At 41.7% G+C, this 4,169-nt stretch overlaps 2 pseudogenes; both read left to right on the plus strand.

Annotated features, from left to right (window-relative positions):
• Positions 1 to 1,638: 1,638 nt before the first annotated feature.
• LOC101128370 (actin-related protein 2-like) lies at positions 1,639 to 3,727 on the plus strand (annotated as a pseudogene).
• On the plus strand, positions 1,650 to 3,727 carry LOC101128004 (ADP-ribosylation factor-like protein 5A; annotated as a pseudogene).
• Positions 3,728 to 4,169: the final 442 nt, after the last annotated feature.

Consider the following 4,169-nt stretch of genomic DNA (forward strand, 5'->3'; position numbering starts at 1 on the left):
GTTTGAATTAGGCAAGAAAAAAATGACATATTCATTCAAACAGTACAATATCTGTGTCCGTTTCACAGTAGCAATACAATGTGAATAGAATCACACTCATATCTCCCATGACAAAACTAATGCCTTATTTACAACATTCATTTTGCATTGAAAAATCATTTTTTATTTTTTCAGCTACGTATGGTCAATTTCTCTTTGTATGTTGCATAGCTTCCAATTGCATGTAGAAGTCTTTTATTTTTCAGTCGTTTTGGGATACAGGTGTTTTTTGCTTACACGAGTAAGTTCTGTAGTGGTGATTTCTGAGATTTTGGTGCACCCGTACCTGAGTGGTGTACATTGCACCCAATATGTACTCTTTTATTCCTCACCCCCTCCTACCTTTCTCTCCGAGTCCCCAAAGTCCATTATATCATTCTTAAATGCATTTGCATCCTCATAGCTTAGCTTCCACTTACAAGTGAGAACATATGATACTTGGTTTTCCACTCCTGAGTTGCTTAGAATAATGGCCTCTGGCTGCCTCCAGGTTGCTGCAAAGGCCATTATTTCATCCCATTTTATGGCTGAGTAGTATACCACTGTGTATATATACCATATTTTCTTCATCCATTCGTTGGCTGATGCGCATTTAGTTGATGGGTATGATTGATGGGCTTCCTATTTTTGCAATTGCGAATTGTGCTACTATAAAAACATGCATATGCATCTGTCTTCCATGTAATGACCTCTTTTCCTCTGGGTAGATACCCAGTAGTGTGATTATTGGATCGAATGGTAGTTCTACTTTTGAGTTCTTTGAGAAATCTAGGAGTCATTTTAATATAGATAATTGAATTGCAGTTAATTCTCCATCCAGTTTTCCACATTGGTTACTTACTACCACCGATTTGAGGCCATTTTTCATTTATATTACTTGATCATTTTATTCACTGTCACATTTCTAACAGTATATGCTGTTTCCAAAGCATATCATGTGAAGTTTAAAATTCTCAAAGTATAATTCTTTGTTGAAGCATTTGTAAGTTTTACACAAGCCCTTATATGATCTGTTTTGATTTTTAAATCATCATCTCTTCTATTTTACTTATATTTACTTTTCTTCTTGTGAGATGTAATCTCATACAAACTTTATAGATAGAAAGATGTTGGGAAACTATCACATGGTCTGTTATGTTGTGTTATTTTAATAGGCCAAATTATTTGATGAAAAGAGAAATCTTGATAGTTTTTTAATTATGTAGGACACTTGGCATTATTTTATCAGAAAACTGTATGTTGAAAATATTGCATTGTTGTGTATAGATAGAGTGGCATGGATTCAATTTTGTATGCATAAATTAAATTTGTAATGTTTGAGCAGTGGATTAGAATTTTAACATGCTTTCACTTCATTTGATCCTGTTAGGTAAGCAAGGGATCTTGTGTGTTGGAAAAAGAATTACTTTGGTGCAGCCGCCCAAGAGGAGCTTGGGGAGGGCGCTGGCCCGCAAGGCTCGTCGCAGGCAAGGTGGCGGCGACGTCCGCGAGCCAGGCCAGTGCCGCGGCGGCAGCGTCGGGGCCTTTCGCGCGGCAGGGCGGCCTGGGCTTCGGCCTCCCGCCGGTTCCCTGGAAGCGGGCCCGCGGCTAGCGCGGGAGCAGCAGCAGAGATGGAGGCTCCAGCGCCTCTCTCTCTTCCCCGTCAGCCTGAGCCAGGGGAGGCCAGGCGGCCCGGGTGTCTGGAGCCGGGGGTCTGCTGTCCGAGAATGAGAATTTTCTTCCCCAGAACGTGGAGACTGTTCGATCACCAGGAGCACAAAGTTATCATTGTTGGGCTGGATAATGCAGGGAAAACTACCATTCTTTACCAGTTTTCTATGAATGAGGTTGTACATACATCTCCTATAATAGGAAGTAATGTAGAAGAGATAGTGATTAATAATACGCATTTCCTAATGTGGGATATTGGTGGCCAAGAATCTTTTCGTTCTTCCTGGAACACTTACTATACTAACACAGAGTTGATAATAGTTGTGGACAGTACAGACACATGATTTCTGTAACTAGAGAAGAACTCTATAAAACGTTAGCGCATGAGGACCTAAGGAAAGCTGGATTGCTCAGTTTTGTTAATAAACGAGACGTTAAAGAATGCATGACTAGCGGAAATCTCCCAGTTTTTGAAGTTACCTTCTATTAAAGATAACAGTTAGTGGCATATCCAGGCATGCTGTGCTCTAACTGGCAAGGGATTGTGCCAAAGACTTGAATGGGCGATGTCACGACTTTAGATTAGATGATCTCTTCTAACCTCATAGACTTTATATAAATGAAGTGCTGGACTTTACCTGAAAGCTGCAAAAATTAATGGTTTAGATATATTTATAATAAACTGATTTAAACTTTTTCTATAAGAAGAAAAATTAAGACCACTTATTTGAAAAGAAAGATGGAGAGGGAGGAGGAAGAAGAGAAAACGGCCGGGCGGCGGCGGCTGTAGGTTGGGCGGCGGCGGCTGTAGGTTGTGCAGCGGTCGCGGCTCTCCCCCGCGGCGGACGATGGACAGCCAGGACAGGAAGGTGGTGGTGTGCGACAACAGCACCGGGCTTGTGAAGTGTGGATATATGCAGGCTCTAACTTCCAGAACACATCTTCCCAGCTTTGGTTGGAAGACCTATTATCAGATCAACCACCAAAGTGGGAAACATTGAACAAGGATCTTATGGTTGGTGATGAGGCAGGTGAATTACGATCAATGTTGGAAGTTAATTACCCTATGGAAAATGGCATAGTAAGAAATTGGGATGACGTGAAACACCTGTGGGACTACACGTTTGGACCAGAGAAACTTAATATAGATACCAGAAATTGTAAAATCGTACTCACGGAACCTCCTATGAACCCAACCAAAAACGCAGAGAAGACTGTAGAGGTAATGTTTGAAACTTAGCAGTTTTCCGGTGTATACGTAGCCATCCAGACGGTTCTGACTTTGTACGCTCAAGGTTTATTGACTGGTGTAGCGGTAGACTCTGGAGATGGTGTGAGTCATATTTGCCTAGTATATGAAGGCTTTTCTCCCCCTCATCTTACCAGAAGATTGGGTATTGCTGGGAGGGATATAACTAGATACCAGGTTGCTTCTATTGCGAGGATACGCCTTCAACCACCCTGCTGATTTTGAAACGGTTTGCATGATTAAAGAAAAACTGTTACGTGGGATATAATATTGAGCAAGAGCAGAAACTGGCCTTAGAAACCAAAGTATTAGTTGAATCTTATACATTCCCAGATGGACATATCATCAAAGTTGGAGGGGAGAGATTTGAAGCACCAGAAGTTTTATTTCAGCCTCACTTGATCAATGTCGAAGGAGTTGGTGTGGCTGAATTGCTTTTGAACACAATTCAGGCAGCTGACATTGATACCTGATCTGAATCCTACAAACACATTGTGCTTTCTGGAGGGTCTACTATGTATCCTGGCCTGTCATCACGGTTGGAACGAGAACTTAAACAGCTTTACTTAGAACGAGTTTTAAAGGGTGACGTGGAAAAACTTTTTAAATTTAAGATCCGCATTGAAGACCTACCCCGCAGAAAGCACATGGGTGGTGCAGTTCTAGCAGATACCATGAAAGACAGAGACAACTTTTGGATGACCCGACAAGAGTACCAAGAAAAGGGTGTCCGTGTGCTAGAGAAACTTGGTGTGACTGTTCGATAAACTCCAAAGCTTGTTCCCATCACACCCGTAATGCTTTCTTTTTTCCTTTATTGCCAATCTTTTGAACTCATTCAACGCCAGGACATGGAAGAGGCCTCTGTGTGCCTTTTGACTGGAAAGGTCAAGTTTTATTCTGGTGTCTTGAGGAAGCTTTGTTAAATTTTTGTTAATGTGGGTAAATCTGAATTTAGTTCAGCTGCTTCCCTACATAGACAAGTGGGGTAAGGGTCCTGTCTGCTGCTTTGTTTCTTCTAAGTAGGCATTTAGATCATTCCTGTAGGCTTCCTATTTTCACTTTGCTGCTCTAATGCCGCTAGTTGTAGTCTTTAGCACACTAGGTGGTATGCCTTTATTAGCATAATGAAAAGACTTTAACAGGAGCTTTTACATATTACTGGGATGGGGGGGTGGTTCGGGATGGGGGGGCAGCTGCTGAACCCTTCAGGGCATTTCCTCTGTAGTAT

Source organism: Gorilla gorilla, chromosome 23, assembly GCF_029281585.2.
Source record: "Gorilla gorilla gorilla isolate KB3781 chromosome 23, NHGRI_mGorGor1-v2.1_pri, whole genome shotgun sequence".
Classification (NCBI taxonomy): Eukaryota; Metazoa; Chordata; class Mammalia; order Primates; family Hominidae; genus Gorilla; species Gorilla gorilla.